Source organism: Staurois parvus, unplaced genomic scaffold (genome assembly GCF_062004578.1).
Source record: "Staurois parvus isolate SC_StPar_1 unplaced genomic scaffold, SC_StPar_1.0 ptg000003l, whole genome shotgun sequence".
Taxonomy (NCBI): domain Eukaryota; kingdom Metazoa; phylum Chordata; class Amphibia; order Anura; family Ranidae; genus Staurois; species Staurois parvus.
This window is the reverse complement of record NW_028317799.1, coordinates 1,283,436-1,298,013: the sequence shown is the minus strand read 5'-3', so window position 1 is coordinate 1,298,013 and position 14,578 is coordinate 1,283,436. Positions and strand designations below refer to the sequence as shown.

Here is a 14,578-nt window from a genome sequence, read left to right as displayed (position 1 = left end):
TCTTTGTGAGTGGGCAAACATTCAAAATCAGCAGGTGATCAAATACTTATTTCCTTCGCTGTATATATATATATATATATATATATATATATATATATATTTATTTTTTTTTTTATGTAATCATTTATGTAGTGTCTATTTATTCTAGTTCTGTTTACATTGAGTCAAATGGTCTTTGCAATGCTATTTGTATTATTTATTTTTATTTTTTGTTCTAGAGTTCCCCTGTATGTTTTTTGGGGGGTTTTTTTGTTGTTGTTTTTGATGTTTTAGATCATTCACATAGTATTTATTTATTCGGTCAGTTCCATTCGAATTTAAACCATACCTATCATTACTTAACTATCAATAGTATTCCATGTGTACAACATTTCAACTCCCCTTCCTCCTTCAGTGCCTAATGAATAGTTATTCTTTCCTCCCTTTTTCCTCTTATGGTTTGACAAAAGGAGCGATTGTGGGATCCGAAACATGTTACCACTCATCACGCTTTGGCATCAATACATCCTGACGTCACTTTCGATTCCAGTACTAGCGCTGGCTTGCGTTCCAGCACGGCTATATTCTCTGCTGGAGGAAGACACAGCCTGTCATACGGATGTAATCTTCATTCTGACAGAGTCCAGCTCTATTCCATCTATCCAAAGGATACATCTCATCCATCCATCCACCCGCTGCCCACAGAGGCTTGCCAGCGAATCATGACTGACGTATGCCCATTTACTCTCATCCTTGTGAGTGTATTTTAACCCTTTCCTTTACTTGTTTTGATACTCTGAGATGGCGGCGCTTTCTGTTTATTGTTTTAGCGCCAATATTTATGGTCATGACTGTAACTCCATATAATATTTTAAGACAAGGCTAGGTTAAGTCTGATACTAAACCAAGAAAGAAGATGAATATTGGCAATGAACAAAACAGTAGATTTAGGCTCCATGTACACTGCAGCTGATAAACTCACATTTAGAAGCTTTTCTGCGTTTTTTTCAGCAGCCCCTGAACTCTCCCTAATGTTTTCCTATGTGTCCGTGTACACATCATCGTTTACAGGAAGTTGAGTTTACAGTTGTTTTTTGAATGCACCAAAATTGCGTTCATGAGTAGATTTTATCAGCGTTTCAAACGCCAAACGCTTGCAAACACAAGCAAACACGGCTAACCGCGTTTATAAGCATTTGGAATTTTTTTTTTACTTTTCCATTTCCAGATGCTGTCCAGAGTTTTTTTTTCATCATGAAAAATGCATGCAAAGTGTTTTCCCGGTACTCAAATGGACCCGGTACACCATACTTTGAGGTTTCGCATGAAAGAAAATGCCGTATTTTCCGGCGTATAAGACGACCCCCTACTTTTCCTGTTAAAATGTAGTGTTTGGGCTATACTCGCCGTATAAGACTACCCCTCTTCCAATGCACACCAGTGGGAAGAATCGTGCCCCATCATTGGTGTCAGTGGGATGAATAGTGCCCCATCATTGGTGTCAGTGGGAGGAATAGTGTCCCATCATTGGTATTAGTGGGAGGAATAGTGTCCCATCATTGGTATCAGTGGGAGGAATAGTGCCCCATCATTGGTGTCAGTGGGAGGAATAGTGCCCCATCATTGGTATTAGTGGGAGGAATAGTGCCCCATCATTGGTGTCAGTGGGAGGAATAGTGTCCCATCATTGGTATTAGTGGGAGGAATAGTGCCCCATCATTGGTGTCAGTGGGAGGAATAGTGCCCCATCATTGGTATTAGTGGGAGGAATAGTGCCCCATCATTGGTGTCAGTGGGAGGAATAGTGCCCCATCATTGGTATTAGTGGGAGGAATAGTGCCCCATCATTGGTGTCAGTGGGAGGAATAGCACTCCATCATTGGTGTCAGTGGGAGGAATAGCGCCCCATCATTGGTGTCATTGGGAGGAATCGTGTCCCATCATTGGTGTCAGTGGGAGGAATCGTGCCCCATCATTGGTGTCAGTGGGAGGAATTGTGCCCCATCATTGGTGTCAGTGGGAGGAATAGCACCCCATCATTGGTATCAGTGGCAGGAATAGTGCTCCATCATTAGTATCAGTGGGGGGAATAGTGCCCCATCTTTGGTGTCAGTGGGAAGAATAGTGTCCCAACATTGGTGTCAGTGGGAGTAATAGTATCCCATCATTGGTGTCAGTGGGGGGTGGAATAGTGCCCCATCATTGGTGTCAGTGGGGGGGGGGAGGAATAGTGCCCCATCGTTGGTGTCAGTGGGGGGGAGGAAAAGTGCCCCATCGTTGGTGTCAGTGGGAGTAATAATGCCCCATCATTGGTATCAGTGACACCAATGATGGGGCACTATTCCTCCCACTGACACTTGCTGACCCCTGTTCCAGTATGGTGCTGCTGCAGCCAGCATATGTGGTTGCAGCAGCACCTCTGTACGGCACAATTACCGGCCGCTCCTTCACTCGATTTTCGTGGGGCGCTCGGCTCCGCCTCCTCGCCGGTGATTGGCCGCCTGTGTGCTTTTCCTGAGCTACAGTTATGGCGGCCAATCATCGGTGAGGAGGCGGAGCCGAGCAGCCGCGCGAACATCCAGTGGTCGAACTGAATGAAGGAGCAGCCGCGCTTCCTGGACTGGATCGTCGTGGGACCGGTGCCAGGTAAGAAACAGCAGCCCCTGCCCACCCCTGTATTCAGTGTCCCTTCCGTTGGAAAGGGGGGCGGCGGCGGCACCGCGCTGCCCCCCTAAAAAGTGTCAGCATGCCGTATACCGGCGTATAAGACGACCCCTGACTTTTGAGAAGATTTTCAAGGGGTAAAGTCGTCTTATACGCTGGAAAATACGGTATGTTAGACACTGCTGCAATAATTTTTGCACAGAAATGAGCTGGAACACATCCAAACACCACAAAAAAAGACAGCTAATCTCAACAAATACTGCTCTCTCTGCTTCTGCTTTTGCAAAAAAAAAAAGCTAAAAAACGCAAATGTGGGAAAACGCCATGGAACGCTAATGCAGAAGCGCTAAAAAAAGCTGAAAAATTCAAGTTTTTAATGTGACTTTACACAGCTAACGTTACCAGCATTATCAAAACGTCCCGTGTGCATGAGGGCTAAAAGTAATTAAGGTTCCTAATAGGACTGGGGATGATGATTTGGACAGTCTGATGAACGGGATATGGGGCATATTGTCCAATCCACTGGGGAGTGCTTATTCGTTAAAGCGTTAAGGACCCCTGATTTACATAAGCGCTTTATATTGATCAAATAGGTAATTTTTGCACTTATTGAACAGATATAAAAAAGACTTCCACTTTTTTCTATATTTGACAGACCAAAAAGCGAGCAAATAGGAGAAGTTAATTGTTAGGCTTTACATACCCTACATAATGAATATTATACATTTATATAGTGTGAGGGTTAGTATGAGGACTACATAAAAGGGTTGGTATTAGTTGGTATGAAGTGTTGGGGGTTACAGGAAGATTAGTGTTAGGACTACATGGCAGATTAGTGGTAGAATCCGAAGAAAAGTAAAAGGGAAGGTTAGTGTTAGGACTATGGGGACATATAGTGTTGAGGTTACAGGCAAAGTTAGTGTTAGGATTACATGACAGAGTATGAACGGACTTGTTGGAAAACTTTTGTTCGGTCAGTGTTATCCACCTCACTTGTGTAGATGGGGCAATCCGTTCCGTTTTTTCAATCAGCCTGCTGGCTGAGCGAAAGAAAACTGACCCATGTATGCTCAGCTTTAGCCCTGGTTCACACTGATGCGGTGCGGAATTTGCACTGAAATCCGCACCGCATCAGAATCACACCCCGTTCATGTGAACCGATGCGGGTGTGTATGTTAACAACACCCAGAAAGTGGTCCGCAAAATGTGGTGCGATGCTCAGAATCGTATCGCATAGGTGTGAATACCCATGCGATACGATTCTAGTGCAACCAAAAAAAGGGTCCTGCACATTTTTGGTGCAGGTGCGGTGCGATTAGAGCCATACAAAGTATATGGCTCCAATTGCATTGCACACAAATCGCATGTGATCTGCAGAGGAATGCGGTGCGGTTTCTGTGCGAATCACATGCGATATACCACACCATATGTATGTGAACCCGGGCTAAGTGTTGGTGTTACAGAGAGGGTTGGTGTTGGGCATATAAGGAGGGTGGAGAAGAGAGACAGCAGCGCCACTCTAAATGTAGACGGTTAAAATCAGGCAGATTTGATGGTACAATTGCACTCACATAGGTAGGTACAGGGGCGGAGTGTCAACTCATGGGGCCCCCGGGCAATAGGGGATCATGGGGCCCCTGTGTCCTTGCTCAAACTCAAAAAAGCCTATGAAAAAGGTACCAGGGGCATCTCATGGGGCCCCCCACTGACCCCGGGCCCTTGGGCAGTGCCTGAGTTTCCAAATGGTCAGTCCGCCCCTGGGTAGGTAACAGGTAGGCATTTGAAGTAATGGAGGTCCAGTGGGAGCATCAGGTCCTCTGGCCACACTCTGGGTGATTTCCCGCCACCCAGAGCATGACCAAAGGACCTACTGCTCCCACTGGACCTCCATTACTTCACATGCCTACCTGTTACCTACCTATGTGAGTGCAATTGTACCATCAAATCTGCCTGATTTTAACCATCTACGCTTAGAGTGGCGCTGCTGTCTCTCTTCTCTACCTGCATTAGGAGTATCTACAAGCTCTTACAGCCAGCTGCCTCCTCGGACAAGTCCATACTACTATAAGCCCCCACTACAGATGGACTTGGACACCACCTCCACATGGACCTTCTACTAACCCCCATTGCTGATGGTCCATCCCCAAAACGCACACAGGGTCGATGCGTCTTAGTGCTCCCTCCCCCCACTCACCTGTGAATATAAGGAGGGTAACAAAGAGGATTAGTGTTGGGTTATTTATTTTTAGGGTCACAGGGAGGGTTAATGGAAGGAGGCCTTAGGGATAGCCATTGCAACAAAAACCACAGGCTTCCTAATAGGCAAACAATTTTCTACTTTCAAAACTAAAAAAAATACCACCTCAAACCAACCCATACATCTCAGAATATCACCTCATCCCTACCCACCCATGTTTTCTAGACGTAGGCAATAATGCCCCATATGGAAGAGAAATATATTTCCAATATAGTTAGAAAAAAAAATGATACATGCTACATATATTTACAATATATTGGCCTAAACAAATATATTTTAACATGTATTCCAAAAATGTAAAGCAAAATATAGTTTCCAAAGGTGTATATTTAAAAATATATTTTTTAAATATATTTTCCAAAGGCGTATTTTTAAAAAATATTTTTTAAAATATATTTTCCAGATATTTTTGAACCTCTAAAAAAATGCATTTAAACATAGATTTTTAAATATACTTGTAAATGCATTCCAAATTACACTTTTAAATATATTTCAGCATGTGTTCTGAATATATTTTTAATCATATATGCACAAAATATATTGAAATATATTTTTGAAATATATTGAATATGGCCAAAATTTTAGTATTTGAAATATATTTCAATATATCTGGGAAGAATATATTAAGAATGTATTTTTAAAATATATTTTTCCTCCATGTGGGGCCGTGCAAAGCCATTGCACCAAAAACCACAGGCTTCCTAATAGGCAAACCCTTCCCTACTTTCAAAATTTAAAAAAAAATACCACCTCAAACCAATCCATACATCTCAGAATATCACCCCATTCCTACCCACCCACGTTTTCTAGATGTAGGCAGTAATGCCCCATATGGAAGAGAAATATATTTCCAATATATTTAGAAAAGAAATTGTACATGCTACATATATTTACAATATATTGGCCTACACAAATGTATTTTAACATGTATTCCAAAAATGTAAATCAAAATATATTTTCCAAAGGTGTATATTTAAAAATATATTTTTTTAAATATATTTTCCAAAGGCGTATATTTAAAAATATATTTTTTAAAATATGTTTTCCAGATATTTTTGAACCTCTAAAAAAATGCATTTAAACACAGATTTTTAAACATACTTGTAAATGCATTCCAAATTACACTTTTAAATATATTTCAGCATGTGTTCTGAATATATTTTTAATCATATATGCACAAAATATATTGAAATATATTTTTGAAATATATTGAATATGGCCAAACTTTTAGTATTTGAAATATATTTCAAAATATCTGGGAAGACTATATTAAGAATGTATTTTTAAAATATATTTAAAATATATTTTTCTTCCATGTGGGGCCGTGCAAAGAAAAACCAGCTTTCAGGGTTCTAATCGCCCACCTCCTAAACGACATATCAGACTGGATGTCGCTCCATTTCCACAAACTTAACCTATCCAAAACCGAGCTCCTGGTCTTCCCCCCACCCCGCGCCCCCCCCATTCTCTCCATCACTACTAACAACGCCAGCATCTCTCCCACCCCACACGCCAAAGTCATGGGTGTCACCCTGAACTCCCACCTCTCCTTCCTACCCCACATCCAACTGCTATCTAGATCTTGCAGGCTCCACCTCCGCAACATCTCCAAGATACGCACATTCCCCACCCCAGACACCACCAAACAACTCGTACACTCCCTCATCATCTCCCGCCTGGACTATTGCAATTCCCTTCTCATTGGCCTACCCAAACGAACGCTATCCCCACACCAGTCGATCCTGAACTCAGCGGCTAGACTCGTCCACCTCACCAACTGCTCCACATCTGCCAATCCCTTCATTGGCTCCCTATTGCCCAACGCATCAAATTCAAACTGCTAACTCCAACCTACAAAGCCATTCACAACGCCGCCCCAAACTACATAACTGACCTGATACCCAAATACTACCCTACCCGTGCCCTCCGCTCCTCACAGGACCTCCTACTCTCTAGCTCCCTGGTCTCCTCCTCCCACGCCCGACTGCAGGACTTCTCTAGGACTTCCCCCATCCTCTGGAACTCCCTCCCCCAATCCATCAGACTGTCACCTACCCTCCTCACCTTCAGGCGCACCCTGAAAACCCTCCTCTTCAGAGAAGCCTACCCCAACCTCACCTAACACCTGACCTCACCTAACAACTAACCTCCTCCACTCCTCCCACCACTCCATCCCCCACAGCCATTTCCTCCTGTACCACCTTCCCCTCCCTCCTAGATTGTAAGCTCGAAAGAGCAGGGCCCTCGAACCCCTCGTGTATTGTATTGTTACTGTCTTGTCTCCTGTTCTGTCCCCCCTGCTACTGTACAGCGCTGAGCATACCCTTTGGCGCTATATAAATACTGTATAATAATAATAATAATAATAATGTTAAACCAATTATATTATTACTTCTGATTGTATGTTTTATCACATCTTGCAGCTTTTGCTCATCGGCTTTACTGAACTTGCAGGAAGGGCTAAAGGAGAAGTCATGCCATGAGAGGAGAAGAAATCCCTCCGTGTACTCAAAAGCATGGGAGGCCACGCACCGCCAGCTATTCTTAACTCAACTCAGATCCGCCGATATTGGAATGCCCCCCCCATCCGCAGCCAAGCATGGTTTGTGGGTCACTGAGTCTATCCTTTCTGTGACATTTACACCTCCAAAGAAATAGTTTCTTACACGTAGACCAGAAATATCCTGAACTCTGCAGCGCCAACAGCTGCCCTATTTTTGGGCCCGTGCTCTTTAGGCTGGAAGGGTGCCCGGATCGGTATAATGCCTCTGTACTCCGCATTGTGGTCTATGGCCAAGGGTTCCAGTTCAGACTAAGATCTAAAATAAACCCAATTCCTGTTTTAAGATTTGGACTTTGTAAATGATCGAAACGTCTCGGCGTGAAATGGTCAATTTTTACTGAAATAAGACCGGTTTAACTTAAAGTGGTTCTAAAGGCTCAAGGTGTTTTACCTTCATGTATTCTATGCATGAAGATGAAAAAACCTTCTGTGTGCAGCATCCCCCCCAACCCCCTCTAATACTCACCTAAGCCCCCTCTTGATCCAGCGATGTGCACTGGAGTCTCGACTATTCTGGGATTCCCTCTCCTCATTGTTATATAGTTACATAGTTAGTCTGGTCGAAAAAAGACAAAAGTCCATCCAGTTCAACCATTAAAAAAAAAAAGTTATAATCCTACACCCACAGTTGATCCAGAGGAAGGCAACCCCCCCAGCAAAACATGATCCAATTTGCTCCTGCAGGGAAAAAAAATGCCTTCCTGTTCCCCCGAGAGGCAACCGGATATTCCTTGGATCAACTTTATCTATAAATGTTATATCCAGTTATATTCTGTGTATCCAAGAAAGAATCCAGGACTTTTATAAAGCAATCAACTGAGCTGGCCAGAACCAACTCTTGAGGGAGTCTATTCCACATTTTTACAGCTCTTACTGTGAAGAAACCTTTCCATGTTTGGAGATTACATTTCTTTTCCTCCAGACGTAAAGAGAGCCCCTTGTCCTCTTTGATGACCTCAGGGGGAATAACTCTACACCGAGTTCACTATATGAACCACTGATGTGTTTATACATGTTGATCATATCCCCCCTTATGTATTATACATGGAGATCATATCCCCCCTTATGTATTATACATGGAGATCATATCCCCCCTTATGTATCATACATGGAGATCATATCCCCCCTTATGTATTATACATGGAGATCATATCCCCCCTTATGTATTATACATGGAGATCATATCCCCCCTTATGTATCATACATGGAGATCATATCCCCCCTTATGTATCATACATGGAGATCATATCCCCCCTTATGTATTATACATGGAGATCATATCCCCCTTATGTATTATACATGGAGATCATATCCCCCCTTATGTATTATACATGGAGATCATATCCCCCCCCCCCTTATGTATTACACATGGAGATCATATCCCTCCTTATGTATTATACATGGAGATCATATCCCCTCTTATGTATTATACATGGAGATCATATCCCCCCTTATGTATTATACATGGAGATCATATCCCCCTTATGTATTATACATGGAGATCATATCCCCCCTTATGTATTATACATGGAGATCATATCCCTTCCCCTTATGTATTACACATGGAGATCATATCCCCCCTTATGTATTATACATGGAGATCATATCCCCCCTTATGTATTATACATGGAGATCATATCCCCCCCTTATGTATTATACATGGAGATCATATCCCCCCTTATGTATTATACATGGAGATCATATCCCCCCTTATGTATTATACATGGAGATCATATCCCCCCTTATGTATTATACATGGAGATCATATCCCCCCCTTATGTATTATACATGTAGATCATATCCCCCCTTATGTATTATACATGGAGATCATATCCCCCCTTATGTATTATACATGGAGATCATATCCCCCCTTAATCTCCTCTTCTCAAGAGAGAATAAATTCAGTCCCTCTAATCTTTCCTCATAGCTGAGATCCTCCATGACTCTTATCAGTTTGGTTGCCCTTCTCTGTACTTTCTCCAGTTCCCCAATGTTCTTTTTGTGAATTGGTGCCCAAAACTGAACTGCATATTCCAGATGAGGTATTACTAATGATTTGTACCGGGGTAATATGATATATCTCTCTCTGGAGCCATTGGCTCCCACTGCTGTCAATCATAGCTGGTGAGCCAATGAGAAGAGAGAGGGGGCAGGGCTGAGCTCCCTATGTGAATGGATACATGGAGCAGCAGCTGCCCCCATAGCACGCTGCTTGCTGTGGGGGCACCTGACAGGAGAGAGGGGCAAGGAGAGCCTGTAGGGGACCCGAGAAGTGGAGGATCCAGGCTACTTTGTGCAAAACCACTGCACACAGCATGTAAGTATAGACATGTTTGTTATTTTTTCTTAATAAAAAAGAAATAAAAAACCTTTAGAATCACTTTCAGCTGGCCATACACTCTAAATTCCTTAAAACCGGTATCCCTTATTTGTGCACAAATATACGTTCAAAACTTAGACGCCAGGATATCGCTTTCTCCCCCAAAAGTCCAAAATAAAAGTCTTTCACAGCGTTTATATCATCTTAAATAACCCCTATAGTGATGTGGTGTTACTCTGTCTACTTATGTAGTATTATTCCATCTGTGGTTGATACTCCATCCTCCAATTGTTACCCTCAAAAAAAGATATAAACGCACATAGTGTATTCACCTCCGCAACATCTCCAAGACACACCCGTTTTTAACCTTGGAAACTACTAAGCAACTTATTCACTCCCTTATTATATCTCGCCTTGACTATTGTAACTCCCTCCTCATTGGCCAACCTCATCGCAGGCTATCTCCTCTTCAGTCTATCGTGAACGCTGCTGCCAGACTCATCCACCTTACTAACCGTTCTGTATCTGCCACCCCTCTCTGCCAATCCCTCCACTGGCCTCCACTCAGTGTCCTCCACCCCTCTCTGCCAATCCCTCCACTGACCTCCACTCAGTGTCCTCCACCCCTCTCTGCCAATCCCTACACTGGCCTCCACTCAGTGTCCTCCACCCCTCTCTGCCCATCCCTCCACTGGCCTCCACTCAGTGTCCTCCACCCCTCTCTGCCCATCCCTCCACTGGCCTCCACTCAGTGTCCTCCACCCCTCTCTGCCCATCCCTCCACTGGCCTCCACTCAGTGTCCTCCACCCCTCTCTGCCAATCCCTCCACTGGCTTCCCATTGCCCAACGGATAAAATTCAAAACATAAACAAAACATTAACAATAACATACAAATCCATTTATAACTCTGTCTCCAAATATCACCCAAACCGTCCTCTCTGCTCCTCGCATGACCTCCTGCTCTCTAGCTCCCTCATCTCCTCCTCCTATGCTCGTCTCCAGGACTTCTCCAGAGCTTTCCCCATCCTCTGGAACTCTCTACCCCAATTCATCAGAACTTTTAGGCGATCTCTGAAAATCTATCTCTTTAGGGAAACCTATCCTGCCCTCTGCTAATAATGGAATCTTCTAATCCTCCTACCAGTCCATCCCCTACAGTTACTACTTTTTGTACCACTAGCCCCTCCCTCCTAGATTGTAAGCTCCTAGGATCAGGGCCCTCCTATCCCTCTTGTAATGAACTGTATTGTTGCTGTATCATCTCCATTTATATTGTAAACACTGAGCAAACTGTTGGCGCTATATAAATCCTGTATAATAATAATATTATCCTCGCTACACTCACAACAATCACAAGAAACACACTCACAAAATCAGTGTAAAATCGTGCTTAAATCACTCCACCATATGTCCTCTTCTCTGCGTCTGTAATCCTTACTCTTACCCTCCTTTTTACTTGAAAACGTCTTATAACAAATTCCATCAACGAGGTTCCTCCAATATACAGCCAAAGAAAATAAATAAAGTGTGACATCCTCAATACCACTATGATGTGCTCCCCCGTGCTCCCATCAATCATCAATTGTGACCACCAGTGATACGTGGGTAAACGCTCCACCACCTCACAGACCATACACCTTACTGGACTGAGCCAGTCCACAAGCATAGAATAGAAACGGTTCTTCTCGGTCAGTAATATTCCTGGTTTCCAATGGCAGTATATAATGGGTCAGAATAGATAAGTATATATAGTGCAGTGTGTTTTTAAAAACAGCTATTTATTCCAGTAAAAAAGCGTTTACAAACAAACACAGCATAACAGCATATAGACTTATCTCCTCATTAAAAACAGCATCAGCGTTTGCTCACTCTAGACCTCATCCAAGATGGACGCTCCTCAACGTATCATATTCAGTGAAGACGTCCGGTCTACGTCCGACGTCACCTTCTGACGCGTTTCGTCAAATACTTTGATAAAGACGGAAGTGACAAAACATGTCGGCCGTAGACCGGAAGTCTTCACTGAATATGATAAATTGTGCCCAGAAAAACCCACCCACAACAGGATCCAATACCAGTAGGGTTTAGACCAACCCCAACTGCGCCTAGCTACACTCCTCCACATATATATGCAAAAGGAGGTGCTGTGGATACGGCTTGGGTGTGCACCACACAGTAGCCACAAAGCAAATTTTCAAGTATCCATAACCCACATGGTTTTACTTATTTCCATGGTCATATGGGTCCTCCATAAGCCATGCATTCCAGAAGCTCATCACAGTCTCTGTAGAGTCTGGGACACATAGGGGGGTGATCTCTAAGGAATTCACAGCCTCTAATGATGTTGCCCTTATATCAGACATCAGGAGTTTCTCATGCGTTTCGTCTTTACATCCAAGACTTCTTCAGGGTAGAGCTTTATTGCTCAAGACATTCCTTAAGCAGGAGTGCATGACTTATGTCAGGTTCCGCTTAAAGAGACATACTTAAAATGGGATTCAAGCCTAACACTAACTATTATTAAAAATATTCCCTCCCCTCCCACATGGAATAAAAATATATTTTAAAAATATTCTTCCCACATATATTGACATATTTTTGAAATGCTACAATTTTGGCCATATTCAATATATTTCAAAATATATTTACACACACACACACACTTTGGCTCAGGCTCCATGTACACTGCAGCTGATAAACGCACGTTTAGGAGCTTTTCTGCATTTTTTTCAGCAGCCCCTGAACTCTCCCTAATGTTTCCCTATGTGTCCATGTCCAGTATGTCGTTTACAGACAGTTGAGTTCACAGTCTTTTTTTTTGTACGCACCAAACTTGTGCTCAGGAGTAGATTTTATCAGCGTTTCAAGCGCCAAACGCTTGTAAACGCGGCTAAACATGTTTATAAGCTTTTGCGTTTGGAAAATGTTTTAACTCTTCCATTTCCAGATGCTGTCCAGAGCCTTTATTCATCATGAAAAATGCATGCAAAGCGTTTTCCTGGTACTCAAATGGACCCGCTACACCATACTTTGAGGTTTCGCATGAAAGACAATATGTTAGACACGGCTGCAATAATGTCTGCACAGAAATGAGCTGGAACACATCCAAACACCACAAAAAAAAAAAGAAGCTAATCTCAACAAATACTGCTCTCTCTGCTTCTGCTCTCTCTATTTCTCTCAAAATGTCTGAAGTAGTTCATGTTTTACTGTGCATATTAAAAGGTCTCCTGAGGTTATCTTTTAAAAACGCTTCTAAAAGCAAACACTCATAAACGCGGTATGCAAACGTGGCTAAACAGACTTTTTTTAACCTACATTTTCCAGCAGTTTCCATCGTTCAGAAGTGTCCTGTGTCCACGGAGCCCAACTCCTGGTTCACATCTGTGCGGGTGGTGCCGCTGCGGATCTGCAGGAAAATCTGTGCAGCCGCACCACCCGCACAGAGAAATGCAGACCCACAGGTGGGTGCCATTAGTTCTAATGGCACGCCGCCCGCACTGGAAAACGCAACCGTACTGGGAACCGAGGTTCCCGTGCAGGCTGCGTTTTCAGAAGTGCAGGGACTTCTTTCCCTGCGTGTCACGGGCAAATGAATGGGCTCTGGTGCCTGTGCAAAACGCGTCCCGCACGGCCGCATAGATGTGAACCGGGGGTAAAGAAGGAGCCCTAAATGCATTAAGGCTCAAGGGTGTCAAACTGGTGGCCCTCCAGCTGCTGCCAAACTACAAGTCCCATCATGCCTCTGCCTTTGGGAGTCATGCTTGTAACTGTCAATCTTGCAATGCCTCATGGGACTTGTAGTTTGGCAACTGCTGGAGGGCCACCAGTTTGACACCCGTGCTCTAGATGGTGAGCCTATGCCTTCTACCTGCAAGAAAATCTCATGCACCTGCTAAACACTCGATGTGCATCAGGCCATGGTGTCAGGACTTCTAGAACCAGACTCGGGAGACAAACAACACAGACCCTGCTGGTTTCAGTTTAATAATATAAAATCCAGAAAGCATCAGTTGTGCTCCGCTATTAATCCTGGCTACATCCCGAGAGATCGGAGAGATAATGAAGATCAAGCAAGATAACTACACATGACAACAGATGTCTGCCAGAGCCGCCATAATACGTTTTATGCAAATGAAGTGTCCATCAGCCACCTGTCTGGATGGGGGATGGTCAGGGTCTGTATTGTGATATGTGTGCGGTTGGGGGAGGGGGAGACTGCACACCTATGGTCAAGCTGATCTGACCTAATTGCAGGGGCGAACTGACCATTTGGAAACTCGGGCACTGCCTGAGGGCCCGGGATCAGTAGGGGGCAGGGGCGGACTGACCATTTAGAAACTCGGGCACTGCCCAAGGGCCCGGGGTCAGTAGGGGGCCCCATGAGATGCCCCTGGTACCTTTTTCATAGGCTTTTTTGAGTTTCGGCAAAGACATAGGGGCCCTATGATCCTCTATTGCCCGGGGGCCCCATGAGTTGTCAGTCCGCCCCTGGTAGGGGGCCCCATGAGATGCCCCTGGTACCTTTTTGATAGGCTTTTTTGAGTTTGGGCAAGGACACAGGGGCCCCATGAACCCCTATTGCCCGGGGGCCCCATGAGTTGTCAGTCCACCCCTGCCTAATTGCATTACATAAACCTGTTCTTATTAATTGCATCCTTTTAGCAACAGTGATGCGGCTAATGCCCCGTACACACGATAAGAAAATCATACGAAAAATTTTGCGGAACCACTGATCGAACGATTTTCTCTTTGTTGATGAGCAGGATGTTTTAACCAATAACAATGAACGAA

The 14,578-nt window shown here is 43.8% G+C and overlaps 1 protein-coding gene and 1 long non-coding RNA gene across 2 annotated transcripts in view; one reads left to right on the top strand and one right to left on the bottom strand.

The window, feature by feature from the left end:
- The window catches only part of SLC16A3 (solute carrier family 16 member 3), a 69,555-nt gene that overhangs the window by 37,606 nt on the left and 17,371 nt on the right, over positions 1-14,578 (bottom strand). The gene's annotated exons all lie outside the window — the stretch shown is intronic.
- Positions 132-7,746, top strand: LOC149474707 (uncharacterized). Its single transcript, XR_016312060.1, has 2 exons — positions 132-734; positions 7,324-7,746. It is a non-coding gene; the product is annotated as an uncharacterized LOC149474707 (long non-coding RNA).